This window comes from Triturus cristatus, chromosome 3_2, assembly GCF_964204655.1.
Source record: "Triturus cristatus chromosome 3_2, aTriCri1.1, whole genome shotgun sequence".
Taxonomy (NCBI): Eukaryota; Metazoa; Chordata; class Amphibia; order Caudata; family Salamandridae; genus Triturus; species Triturus cristatus.
The window spans coordinates 904252626-904266795 of NC_140584.1; the positions used below are offsets into that span (position 1 = coordinate 904252626).

At 45.0% G+C, this 14170-nt stretch overlaps 1 protein-coding gene across 4 annotated transcripts in view; it reads left to right on the plus strand.

Annotated features, from left to right (window-relative positions):
• The window catches only part of LOC146858425 (multidrug and toxin extrusion protein 2-like), a 564202-nt gene that overhangs the window by 138871 nt on the left and 411161 nt on the right, over positions 1–14170 (plus strand). The gene's annotated exons all lie outside the window — the stretch shown is intronic.

Consider the following 14170-nt stretch of genomic DNA (forward strand, 5'->3'; position numbering starts at 1 on the left):
TAGGGAGTCTTGCTGAGCTCCGCTCGATTACAGTGTTTCTTCTTTGAACTCATAACTTTCGACTGGCAGTTCTCTTTCCTCAACCCTCTCTTCAACTGAGGTGCTGCTAGAAAGTGAGTTTACTACTTATTTTCTGTATTTTCTACAGAACTGCAGAGTCTAAAAAACTGCTGTTGAGGCTCTGCAAAACGTGAAATGTCCAGGCTTTTCTCAGAGGACCCTCATATGGAGTGCTTATATTGCCTTTATCCAGAGCCCAAACCTAAAGACTGTAAGCCCTGCCAGACTTTTCCATCAAAAACCCTCAAAGATCTGAGGGAAGGCTTCTTATTTCGTTTCAGAAGAAAAGATCTATGAGGGATTCTGACTCATAGAGTGAGGAGAGGCCTCATTCCTCCTCAAAGAAAAGGAAGGAAGAAGATCCTTCTTCTGGTCAGAGAGATCCGAAAAAACAAAGATCTCTGAGCAAGGAGTATTTAGTTGAAAAGAGAGGTAAAAAAGAGCAACCTGTCTCTTCTCAGACCCAAAAATGATCTGGTTCTGCTCCACCTTCTGCGCCACTTACTCCTTCACAAAAAATCTGCCCGTCGTCGGACCCGTCGACAAGGCATTCTCCTCCTACGACGATGAAAACGACGACGGCTGTCTCGTCGATGAAGATGGAAGTAGTGATGTCGTCGGCTGCTTTGATGAGGAGTTCGTCATCAACTAGAGCTTCAACGTCGACGGTCCATTTGTGTGCTGCGCCGTCGACGAGCGTATCCCTGTCGACTGATACTTCCACTCCGCCGTCACAATCCCTGGTGACGATCCCGTCAGCAAGGAAAATGGACATGCCAGCCTCAAAATCTCTATTACAAGACTCCCACTTTTTTCTCATAAAGAAAAGAACCGGAAAATGGTGGCAGGTCCTGGACCTCAGTTTGTTGAACAAGTTCATCAAACGCCAACCATTCCAGATGATGTCGCTCCAGGAGATTCTCGTTCTCTTGGATTCATGGGATTACATGACCTCTCTGGATCTTCTGGATGCATACCTTCACATTGCTGTTCATCCAAAGCACTGTCGTTTTCTCAGGTTCCAAGTGGTAGAGTGCCACTACCAACAGTTCAAGCTGCTGCCCTTCGGGCTAAAGTCTGCGCCCAGGGTATTCACCAAATGCTTGGCGCCAGTAGCAGCCTTTCTCTGGGGTTCCGGTTACCAGTTTTATCCCTACCTGGACGATTGGTTGATCAAGGCTCCGAAATTTCAGGGTGCAAGAAAGTCCACGAAACCCGTCTTCACCTTTTTTAGCTCTCTGGGTCTCAATCTCAAAGAAGAGAAGTCTTCGCTTCTTCCTTCCAAGTTTCTGGTGTTTCTGGCAGTGAGATTAGACACCGACCTCTCAATGGCTTTTCCCACAGAGGAAAGAATTTCTCGTTTTGTGAAGATGGCTCAGTCCCTTCCTTCAAAATGTTTGTTTCTGTGAAGGTTTACAAATCAATGTTGGGGATGATGTCATCTTGCATTCTGCTGATTCCTCACTGTCGATTGCGATGAGGCCTCTTCAGGAACAGCTCGACGCCCAATGGGTACAAGCTCGAAGCTCCTTCGATGATATTATATCAGTCACGCCTCAGATGATCAGGGTGATGTCTTGGTGGAAAGTCCAAAGCAATCTTTCACAAGACCTATCCTTCCTTCCACTAGAGCCTTCGATGGTTATGACGATGGATGCCTACATGGAGGGATGGTGTACTCGCCTCCAGGAGCTTCAGGTTCAGGGGAAGTGGTCGGACCAGGAATCTTTATGCCACATCAACCTGTTGGAGCTGAAAGCAGTGTTTCTAGGGCTACGTTCCTTCCTTCCAAGGATAAAAGGTTCTTCAATCCTTGTCTGTACGGACAACACAACCACAATGTTTTACCTGCAGAAACTAGGAGGGATGAGATCGCCGGTTTTCTCAAGTCTGGCACAATGAATTTGGAGTTGGTTGATTCACCGCAATATCTCGTTACACGTTCCAGGGGTGCTCAACGAATGGGCCAATTCCCTCAGCAGAGATTCCAAATGGTGTCACGAATGGGCATTGGATGCTGTTCAACTCAAAAGAATTTTTCAGTGTTGCAGATCGCGACCCTGGATCTGTTCACTACATTACTCAACAAAAGATGCGAGTGCTACACCAGCAGATTCCCTCAGCCTGGTTCCCTAGGGAACGCCTTCCATTTCTCCGGGGAAGGGACATTTGCCTACACGTTTCCTTCGTTCCCACTGATACCCAAGGTCTTACAAAAAATGAAACGAGAACCTTTCCGCATCATTCTCTTTGCCCCGGCGTCGGCAAGGCAATACTGGTTCGCAGAGCTGTTTTGTCTATCGGAAGCCTCTCCAGTACGTCTTCATCCTTCGGAACGTCTACTTTCGATGGACCAAGGCAAGGTGATACATCCGCAAATTCAATCTCTTCACTTGTCAGCCTGGCTCCTCACCACACTGAGTTTGGGAACATAAATATTTCTGAGGAGTGCCGTTCCATTCTTGACAAGTCCCGTGCTCCCTCCACAGTCAAGTGTTACTCAGCCAAATAGAAAAGATTTTGCTCCTGGTGTATGATTCACTCGTGCCATCCACACTCTACTTCTCTGGAGGAGGTTTTGCCATATCCGTAGTCGCTAGCAAAAGCTGGCCTTTCTCATTCTTCGGAGAAAGTATATTTGGCTGCAATTTCACGGTATAGGAGACGTTCAAGCCAGTCGTCCCTATGGTCCTGCAGGTTGGTGAAGGAATTCATGAAGGGTCTTTTCAGAGCTTACCTGCTGGTTAGGCCTACTCCCGTGCTCTGGCAATTGAACATTGTGTTGTCTCATCTCATGAAAGCGCCATTTGAGCCAATTCACAAATGTGACATAAAATTTCTATCTTGGAAGGTGGCTTTCCTCTTAGCCATCACGTCTGCTAGATGTATTAGTTAAATTCAGGCTTTCACTGCTACTGAACCTTACCTTCAATTCCAGCAGGATAGAGTGGTGCTACGCACTAATCCCTCGTTCATACCCAAGGTACCTACCACGTTCCATCTAAATGAACCTGTAGTCATGCCTTCTTTCTTTCCTGCTCCGTCTACACCAGCAGAGAGAGCTCTGCATTCCTTGGACATTAAACAATGTTTAAAGTTTTACCTTCAAAGGACTAAATCTTTCCGCAAATCTACTTAACTGCCCATCGCCTTCTCTGCCCCTAGGAAGGGTCAGGCTTTGTCTAGAGCTTCAATTGCTCATTGGGTTTCTTCTACTATAACCTACTGCCATGAAAGGGCAGGTCGCCCACTTGCTTCCAAAGTGACTGCCCATTGCACAAGGAAGATGGCAACGTCCTCGGCCCTATTTGCCGGTGTGTCCCTAACAGACATCTGCAGGTCATCAACAAGCCTCCATACCTTCACAAGGCACTTCTGCCTGGATACTTTACGAAAGACGGATGCTGCGGTTTGCCAAGCGGCTCTTCGTCATCTCTTCGCTTAAGGTTGGCCTCCGTTTCTGAGTTTTATTAAGAATTCTTATTATCATTATATTTATTATTTGGTTATTGTTGTTATTATCCCTGCCAAATCTTATTTATGTGTATATATGTATATATCTATATTTTATATCCGCGGAAGTTACGTTTACTGGTTCGCCTTAGGTGATGGCATTATGTCGCATGGTGGGATGGTTCACCTGTTTTCTCTACCTCCAATTGTTATTATGTACTGCTTTCTAGTCTGATTCAAGCATGTGAATCTATAAAAGATACAATATTGGAGAAAAAGCAAGTTACTTACCTGTACACTGTGGTTCTCCAGTATTGATATCCTTTATAGATTTACATGCGTTCCGCCATCCTCCCCTTACAGGAACACCCTTGCATACCTCTTTTATTTGTCTAACTGTACTTGTGCTCAAAATCTAAGCTATGGTGGCTCTGCAGGGGATGGATACTCAGGGGTCTGCGATGTGATTGACTGAAGTTTGGATGATCTTTAATGAGGTTAGCTGGTTACTATATACTGTCGATTCTCAATGGAGATTGTCCTTTTAGCTTTATACTGCTATTTTACTGTTACTGTGGGACTCACACCATGACGACGGGGAAGATTCAAGCATGTGAATCTATAAAAGATATCAGTGCTGGAGAACCACAGTGAACAGGTAAGTAACTTGTTTTTTGTTTTGTTGAAAAACAATAAATGACTGTAACAAAGCTATGATCGCTGTACATCAATCATACCCATAAAGTTTGTTATGAAACAAAGGTATAGATGACACTTTACCACATGTTAATAACTGTCCCGGATCCAAGCTTCTCAGTTAAATCCTACCATTATTAAGGGTGTTGCCCTTTCTAATTTGGTTGGATTGCAGAATATCGTCCTAAAAAATATCATAATACAAAAATATCATTAAAAAAATATTTGAGGACCAAAATATTGGCTATATATACTTTTAGTGTGAAGTACAAGAATCGGAATCTACAAGAATCGGAATCTAGACTACAAAAGTATCGTGAACTAAAATATCGACTTTGCATAGGTGTAGTAAATAGTTCATGGATCAAAACAATGGACCTGACTTTTAAGTAATGACTACATCAGAGAAGAGTAGTCCTCTTGAAACATGTTTGTTTTGCATTCAAAGGACTATGGAAAATCCAGTTCATAAACTGTAATGGGCCTTATTATGAGTCTGGTGGTCCACGGACTTCCAGACTCGCAGTGGCTGTCTACTGACCGCCCTGTTATGATTAGGGCGGTCGGGCTGCCCTGGGACCACCGCAGCCGACGGGGAACTGATGTTCCCTCGCGGGTGGGTGGCAGTCCTGCGGCTGCAATATGCTTGGCAGGCCGCTGCGGCCCCGCCAAGCATATTACGAGTTTCTCCACCGCCACACTTTTCATGGCAGTACGACCGCCATAAAAAGTGTGGTGGTGAGGAAACAAAGGGGGCCCTGTAGGCCCCCTTGGGCTTCACGCTATGTGGATGCACACGGGAAGGGGGCCACATCGTGCTTGCACACCAGTACCTGTACGGCATGGACTGGAGCCGTCCATGCCGTGCAGGTACTGCCGTTAATGTTCCCATTGTGGTCCCTTTAGGCACCGCCTTGGAAACGTCAAAAACCGCCAGCCAGCCAGGGAAAACTCAAGATGTGGCTGGTTGTTTCTACAGAGGTTTGACGGTGCAGGAGTCGGGCGGTCCAGCTCCCGTACTACCAAATTCTTAATAAGGCCCTATGTTTCAAATGGCTTCCATACCTTTCAAAGTGACTGAGGATCTTGGAACATTAAATTGCAATGAGTGGGACATTGCTAAGTGTCCCAAATTTCAAAACATTATGTGAAAATGTCAAAATGTTATTAAGAAAGATAGCTGCTACAACTGGCGCCATCTTAGAAGACCAGGTGTTCGCCGATAGCAGATGAACCAGGCCTGTGATCTCAAAAGTCAAGATCCATGTGTGTTCTAATAGGAACTCTAAATAGTTATACAAAGTCTGCTGCTTTTGTGTCCTCACATATGCCTCAATGAGTCCCTTGCTCACTTTGCCACTGGATTCAAGCAAGCCTGGCTGAAGACTGCTGAAATGCCAGAAACCGGTCCTAGGAAGCTTGTTTCCGGTCCAGGGAAGACATGGCTTGGCAGTTCGGGATGGACTGTTCCCATGAGGCACAGGGTTAGAATGATTTGCATATGGCCATGTCTGAACTGGGGTGGCAGAGTGGGCTAAAGAACGGTGATGGATTAAACCCAGATCAGTTGACTGGGGGTGAGTGCTTGCAATGTTCAACACTCCGTCCATCATTTCCTTTGGTTTAGCAAAAATTATAATTTTCTGCTAGAAAATAAGATGACAGTAAAAACAAAGATGCAAATGAACCTGCATTATTCCAGCAATATAGCCCACTTGGGCACATGCTCACATCACTCGAAGCAAAACCAGATTGTCATAGTCCACGTATATAGGCCAAGTGGGCACCAAAGTTATTTTCTGAAGATGACAGTTAAGATTAACAGCACAAATTGTCATTGTTCATGCCATATTCCATGTTCAGGCGATTGTATCGGAACAGAGCAATAACTTGAATTGGAACACCAGTCCAAAACAAGTACACAGTTAAAAAACATAAGACTACACAGACTTCTAGTTAAACAAGCAGTGGCATAGCCAATAGGTCTCGCCTTTGGGACCTTATAAGTGTTTAGCCATGCAACGGTTGATGTTGTTGCACCAAGGATATAGTGCTGGATAACTAAACACTTATAAGGTCCCAAAGGCGAGACCTATTGGCTATGCCAATGCTTGTTATAGAAGCTAGCCGCCACTGAGTGTAGTGGCCCCTCACACCCTTAGGCCCTGGTGCCACTGCCCCTGCTGCACTGTTGATGGCAATGCCCGTGACGAGCTCCCTGTAGCACTTCTCCCCCCTTGCATCAGGCCTCTGACGCATTGCAGCTGCGTTGGAACCCTGCCCCCGTCATCGTGGCACTACAAATAACAACCCTAGTACCTTCTGATGAGCAGCTCTCTTTCTCCACCTCTTTGACGTGGACACCTCTAAAGACAGCTCATTTCTGAGCCTGCCATCTTCCTTGCTCAGATCATGCTCTTGTTAGCTGACTGCCCTAAGTGGAAGTCTGCAGATCTCTCTCTGAAGGCGACGCTTTGTTTGCTGACCGGTACAGCAGGGCATGAATGGAGATTAATTGCATGCCATACAGTACAGTTTTCAAACTTGCCATGTTTCTGCCTATCTGCATAACGTGACCTTTCCACCAGAGAAGGGGGCTTACTAACACTTGGGGTCCGTCTGTGTTTTGAGAGCGCCTATTGTAAAATGGACGCCGAGATACATTTTGACAATTGGTATTTTCATTTTGTGACCGCCTTTTGTGTAGCGTTTCAAACCAACCTAGGCGCTATGGCAAGCAACGGGAATAGACAGTGAAGGCGGAGCTCCAGATATCACGTTTCCTAAGTTAATGAGTCAGTAACCCATCCAGTCTATTTTTATGGCTTTGCATTCTGAGACTTGTAGTCCTGATTAGCACTTCATAAAAGCAGGATTACAAGCTCCAGAGTGCAAAGCTGACACTTGGACTGAAAGGGCTACTCGCGCATGGACCTGAGATTCATGTGCGCTCTGTGTACGATTGAGTCGAAAGGTTTCAACTTGTAATCACCAGAGATCAACCACCCACCCGCACCTCGGATGATTCCAAGAAAAACTTCTGATAATGATGTGACGTAAATGCAGTTTATGTGTTATCTTGACATTGTTGGTGGGAATCCGACATGTCTCGCTGATGCTCAGCAGTCACATTAGTGGTGTGAGAGCAATAGAGACTAGAGTGAGTAGGTCCATGAGAGCGGTGCGGGAAGAGATAGAGAGAGGTTAAGAGACAGTGTGGGTGACAACGGAAGAGAGAGAGAGTAAGATACAGGGAGAGGCAGAGACCGAAAGGGCACAGGGGAAGAAACAAGGGTGACAGGGAAAAGAGCGATAAGTATGGTGTTTTGAGAGAGTTGAGAGCGAAAGGCGAAAGATGCGGGAAGAGAGAGAGGAACACACAGACGTAGGGAGATTAAGGGGTGACAACGAAAGAGAGCGTGAGAGACAGAAAGAGGAACAAGGAAGAGCTCATTAGTTCATTCAGGCTGGTTTTCACAGACACTTGTGGTACCACTATTTGCTCTCTTATCACGCTAATATGCCTGGGACAAAAGTAAGTTAAGAATTCTCGTGTTGCAAATAAGGCAGACATACAATTTAGTGAAATTGTCCTATTGCTAGTGTGAGGAAACCCATTTATTTGACAAAGAAAAGCAGACTTAATTACTACCATGGGTAGAGATCTACTGTACTGCACATTCAATTTTAAATGAAAATCAAACCTAACCTATTGGCGTATTTCCATTACTCCTGTTGAAAAGGTGGTAACTTATCGGCTGCCCCTGCTGGAAGTATGGGGCTGTTTGTGATGCTGCCCTTATACAGTAAAAAAAAAAAAAAAATATTTTCCTTTTTTTATTTTAACATTTTATATGCTGTTGTTGAGACTACGCTACCCGTTGGAATTTTCGCATGCGGGGTTGACACCTCTGCGGGCATCTTGGCTTTCTGATGCTCCCTGCCCTTCTGACTGCAGAAATGAGACTCCATGCTCCCCCATGCACGCAGCTTTGCGTGTAGTAGAGTGCTGACAGAAACTGGCGACTTTTTCTATGTTCACTATTACGTATATGAAGGACAGATCGTCTATACAGTTTTCCTGCTGCGGTGGCTCAGACAATGCCGCTTTGATGATTAAGGTTTTGATGATGCTCCCACACAAACTCTTGCCAAATGTTTGCTTGCAGCGTGAAAGCTGTTTAGATAAAAACGAACCTTGGAATGTTAATAAAAAAACACTGAGAAAGGGAATCTAACAATCAAGGTGAGGTGCCAACAGCTTTTCCTTAATTTTGTGAAAACAGAATAAATGACGCCATGGGACAAATTGGTGCGGATTGTACAGCCACAGGGCACGGTATACAACGTAATTACTGCGCGGCGGCAGAGTTACATACAGAGTGACGCTAAATGCAAAGTACTGCCCTGGGTGAGTTCATCTCGAAATCACTCCGAGTGCAGCCTGTCTATGCAAAACCATAAATCCCCGAATGTGTCTAAACACTATCCCGGAGACAGGCTGCAACTTCCAGGCCTAGGTAACAGGCAAGAGCCAGCGGAGCGCTGTCAATAAACCCCAGTGGTTTTGTTGGTAGGCTTGAGAAGAAATGTTTTTTTACACTGTCCTGTCAGAGAATGGCTTCAGCAGCTGTCAACGCTGTCGGGCAATTTCACATGCTGAAGTAACACAATGCATATGGTTTCGGCATTTTGCTATTAACGGCCACAAGGTGGCAGCACATCCCTAGTTCTGGAGGGGGAAAGCGAATTATGCAGCTAATACAGTGTCTAATGGCCGTATTCATGGTTCCAGCTGCCTTTTATGCTTCTGTACAGTGTTTACCTTGCGGGAGCGAGCAGCGGCGCCATCTGTTTCCAACGCACGGGCGCGATAATTGCAAACGGATGGCGCCGCTGCTCGGTCCCGCAAGGTAAATGCCGTACATGCACGAACGCTGATTGGAAACAGTGCAGAACATGCACAAGTTTCCAAAAAAGACCGAAGTGATTCCAAGAGGTCACTCCAAAGCGTAGGCGAAACCAAGTGCAATATCAGGTATCCTAAATGGATATTCAACTCATCTTCCGTATTGAAGCCTCTGGGAATGCAGGTTTTCAATTCAGTAATATATATCTTGGTTCAAGATGTCTCCAATAGCAATTCATGATTGCCCTCTGCTTTTCTAGGTAAGACCCTATCAGTAGCATGGAATCCAGGTAGTTCACTTCTACTGTTGGGAAGTTCAATCAAGTCTTCATCTGATTATTAATTAATAACCATAAAAGTGCATAAGTAATAATGTCAAAATACGTTTAAACTCCATTCTGATAAAAAATGAATACATTGGTAGATACAAGCAATAAAAACAAAAACTCAGCAATAATTAATACATATGCAAAATGGTTATAACACTAGGTATTTACAAAGTCGAAAAGCTGATTTCAGAGCAGCACATATGTTAAAACAGACTTCCAGGAATGGGAGTTTTTGCAAGAATATTAAGGAAGCAGTACATTTTCTTGTGCCAGTGGGCTTTAGGGTCAGAATTAAACAGTTTAGAATAAGAAGAATAGAATTTGCAGAAGAAAGTGAAATGCAAAGGCTCTGGAGTGAGTGTTCATCACAAGGGCACACAGAAACCAATTTAGAATCGGCCTAGTGCAGTGGGAAGCTTAAGGCCCATCTAATGAAACCGAGTCTAAATCGAGAAAGCAAAGAGTTCTCCCAGAAATAAATTGCAAAATAAAATACCTTTCAAAACCTACATAGGTTTTGATTTCCATTTACCCTCTAACAGACTATTTTTTTAGGTTCGTCCCCCTCTCTCCCTCACTTTGGAAAAAGCTTGTTTTAGCCATAGTTTGTTCTTGCTCTGTATTGCTGTTGAATTTGTAAACCTATGTAACCCACCCAGACGATCTAAGCAATTCTTAACGTAGGAAAGCCAGGAAATCTCCTGGCCGTAATCACACGCTAAACAATCAAAAACGGTATCTTTTTCAGGTCCGAATGTTCATTTCCCCAGATGGAACACCATAATAACAAAGGGGCAAAACTTATTTTATCTTCAGCCCCATTTCTACTTCATCATGAATTATCAAGTTGGGGCTGCACGTGGGCACTCCCAAAAGACGCTGCAACACGTGACTTTCCTCCATCTGAATGCTGCTTACATCCTTATATCCCCAAATACTAGCCCCATAGGGCAGAACGGGAATGCATTTTCAATTGTAAATTGCCAGCAAGGGCACCATGGGTTTATTACCCAAGTTTGCTGCCAAATTAAACAGACAACCAACTGACTGGGAGAAATGTTGTTTTCTAATTCACATACATTGATCCCAAGTGGCCCTACCGTAAAAAGTCACACATAAATAAAGGAAATTGAAGGTTCTTTCAATACGATGTCCTTAATCGAGAAGGCACTGGTCTTGGTATTTTTTTATCCGCAGGCCATATTAAACGTTTTACTCAGATTGGTTTTCAAGGTTCAGAACAGTCATGAAATATACAAATGATGATTTCATCAGGGTATTAATTTAGGCATTGGTGGTCCGTGCCACTAAGACCCAGTCATCGGCATGCAACACCAAAGGAATCATTTTGTTTTTGACCGTCGGCATATCGTGGCCTTTATCGATTAAATATGCTTCAAGTCATTAATATAACAAAGAAATAAAAGAGGCGCCAGAAATAAATCTTGTCAGACATCCAAACTAAGTTAAAAGAACTTGTACGTTCGCCATTCTCCCCATATATAGTCTGAACTGAGAGATTACAATGTAATATCCTAAGTAAGTTAAATCTTTATCCAGAACTTTATTGAGGACAATTGACCACAGTTTGGATCTATTAATGCAGTCAAACACGCTCGATAGATCCATAAAGGACAAATGAAGGGGCCATGAATTGGCAACGGTATATTTTCCAATTATGAACCCCCACCTAGCGCTGCAATAAGCTTTGCAGGTTATCTATACAATCCAACAAACCAGAGAAATTACAAAAATCTTTGTATGAAAGATCACCATTGCAAACACTGATCATCACTAAGCATACATTACGGTCCATTTTAGATGAAAAGCCTGCATAAAAGAACACTCCACAGGAAGCTGGGTTGTAAGACAAGGTGGGGTGTGTCTAAACCAAACATACAACCAAGATTTTGCCCTCCTGAAGGGAAAGGAATTGCGGTTTTGGAGAAATGCATATATCCTTCACAAAAAGCCTTTTGTTGCCCAAATTACCTGCAACAACATGTCATAGTTGAACATGGAACCCTGCCAGAACTCGCCACATAGTTTAGTGGAAAGTCTTGCAAAGATCCAACTGGCCATCCTAAGATTTATCCTGCTAGACTCCACATCCCCCTCTTTCCATACACAAAAGATTCTGAGGTGGCGAAGGGGGTGATAGAATGTTCATCCGGTCAGTCATTGGAGTCTAGATCTGGGGGAGGGCAAACTGATTGCTGAGACTGGACTCAACCTGGTCAGCGTCTTAAGGTTCATTCAGGAATGGGACATTTTCTCTTTATTTTTCGACCGGTTCAGGTTCTGAAAAGAAAGTCAATGAATCTGTAGCTACAATTAAAGTGGATGGGACAGAATCCAAATCAAATGATGTGGTAATGGGGGTTACAAATGCCCTTGGTCCTCATGCACTACTGGGCGATGTTAAAATAGGAGCAGGCGGGCCATTTGAAAGTGAAAGCCACCTTTACCCCTACTGCCTTTCCAGGAAACTATCAATAGTGGTTTTTTTTTTTTTGTGCATGCAGAATTTTGCCTCCAGTCTTCTGCTATCCCATTGTCGGATGTAGAGAGGAAAAGGAGGCACAACCGCCTCACCCAGGCTGTGACCTGCGCATACTGGCATGCTCTTCGCTTGGTCTTCACCTGTGCGTGCCCCGTGATGTTGGTGCTAAGACAGTTATTTATAGCGCTTAGGTCTCATGCCCCGCCTCCTTCTCCACGACCTGAGAGGTACAGACTTCTTGGCAATGTGATCCTGGCTGTCAGAGCTGAAGTCCCATGCTGCAGGTACCAAGCATGTTTTTAGTGCTTAGGTCTGATGCCCCGCCGCCACCTTCTCCTCCACCACCTGTGAGGCAAAGACTTCGGGCAATGTGATTCTGGTCATCAGAGCTGTCTTGTGCTGGGGGTTCCAAGCGTGTTGCTTATATCACTTAGTTCTGATGCACTGCCTCCTCCTCCACCATGTGTGGCACAAACGTATGGGCAATGTGGTGTTGTCCACTTCATTGAAGTGACGGGCAACTGCTTAGTGACTATCAATATGATAACCACTTGCAAGTGTTCCAACATATGCTTCTTAACAGAGTGGATAGTACCTTAATTGTATTGTTTGTCGCACTGGCATACCAGCACATGTATAGTGTAAGTGTGTAGTAGTAGTATTTGATAGAAACTTCTAGCTGCAGATTCCTTACCTTAGAATATTTCCCAAGCGTAAGACTTGATCTGAATTATTGTTAGCAATCTCCTTGTGTGCTGGCAGGTAGTATCATTCGGCTCAGTGTGGTGGCGTTGTTCATGTCAGAAGTGATGTGTGCAGTGCTTCTATAGGAGCCACCCTATAGTACTGATTTCAGTTCCTTCTTTTCCTTGCCATATGCATGGATGCGGACGTGCTCCCTTCAGTCACTTTTTTGACTGGATTTTTTTGACATTTTGTTAAAATCAACTAATGTGCCTTTTTTCCTTTATGCTACCTATCACAGGCAAATGTCTGTGACGGACTGCTACTTGGTCTGTCTGTGATTACTGGAGTTGGACCACCACTCTTCGACCTCCTTGCAGTGCAAGACCATGAACCCTACGGTCATCTGCGAGAAGGCCATAAAACTTTTGGCCGCTCATCCTGGGACTCCACGCCGCTTCAGGTCCCATTCAAAAAGGAGGTTTTCGGACTGTTCTCCGAGCCTCTCACAACGATCTTCGTCACGATCCGAAACTTCTTTAGATAAGCACAAGAAAAAGTCTAAGAACTTGAAGCGCTCTTTGACTTCTCCTTGTCACTCTCATTCTTCGGACGATGCGAGGGAACTGCACTACGAATCCAGGTCAAGCTCCCAGGTTTTCCCTGTGGAGCCAGCATCTGCCATTGGGTCTGCACCACGCTTCCCTGAGCTGGAGCGACCCGTGCGCAACTACAAAAAAATTTATGCTGGCATGAGCCTTATTTTTGGGCTGCTGAACCCCTATGGAGCACCCTTGAGCCCCATGGGTTCGGAAGGATCTCCAACTGGAGCTCTGCCGGTAGGTTCACACACTACACCAGTTGGGCCCTCCAGATCTGTTGGTGGATCCTGATTGGCCATGGCCTCGAATTTGTGACCTTCTTTGTGGACAGTTCCAGTGGCGTCGTTCCTAGTGCTGCTGATGCCCATCAGAGGTGCCAATTCCTTCGTAATTCCCAAATCTGATACAGAGGCGGACCGATGGCATCCGACGCCAACCAGGCCCAGATGGCCTGAATTTGACATGGAGCTCATTTTACTGGTGGCCCTCTGAGAAACATGAATGGAGGGTATCTGAGGATCTCTATGGCTACCCCTCTCTTGCACCTGGTATGAGGATCTGACTGAAGCCAGTAATGTGGTTACCTGACCAGAAACTGGCCTCCACTCTCATCCCACAGTGGCTGTGCAAAAGACAATCTCCCTCTGTCATCACCCCAATCCTGGAGAGGCTGCCTTAATTACCCACCATCCCACCCCTGAGAGCCTGGTGGTCCATGCCTCAATCTCCAGGATAAATCCCAGCAAGTTCCCTGCGGCACCACCGGATAGAAAACCCATGAGGCTGGATAACTTCGGCAAGAGAATTTTCTCTTCCACCAACTTGGCACTGCTGTCCTTGAACATGCATGCTTATTGCAACGCCATCCCACACTTTGTGGGATGTGGTTGCGCAAGTCCTTCCCGTGTTCTTTGGTGAGGCCCTGGTCATACTC